We start from the raw sequence: 366 nt of genomic DNA, 5'->3' as shown, positions 1-366 counted from the left end.
CCATTATTCTGTCTTCTTTTGCAAAGTTTCTGTTCATATCCTTTGCCCACTTTTTGATAGGGCTGTTTGATTTTTTCTTGATGATTTTTCTGAGTCCTAAATAGATTCTGGTTATCAGCCCTCTGTCGGATTTTTAGCATGCGAAAAATTTCTCCCATTCTGTGTTTTGCCTGTTTGCTCTTGTGACAGTTTCTTTAGCTGTGCAGAAGCTTTTTAATTTGATCAGGTCCCATTTATTTTTATTGTTGCTGTAATTGCCTTTGGGGACTTTTTCATAAATTCTTTGCCTAGGCCAATGTCTAGAAGAGTATTTCCAACTTCTTTCTCTAGAATTCTAATAGTTTCACTCCTTAGGTTTAGATCTGT

Source organism: Propithecus coquereli, unplaced genomic scaffold (genome assembly GCF_000956105.1).
Source record: "Propithecus coquereli isolate 6110/MARCELLA unplaced genomic scaffold, Pcoq_1.0 Scaffold16, whole genome shotgun sequence".
In the NCBI taxonomy this organism is placed as follows: Eukaryota; Metazoa; Chordata; class Mammalia; order Primates; family Indriidae; genus Propithecus; species Propithecus coquereli.
Note: the sequence above shows the minus strand (reverse complement) of the source record.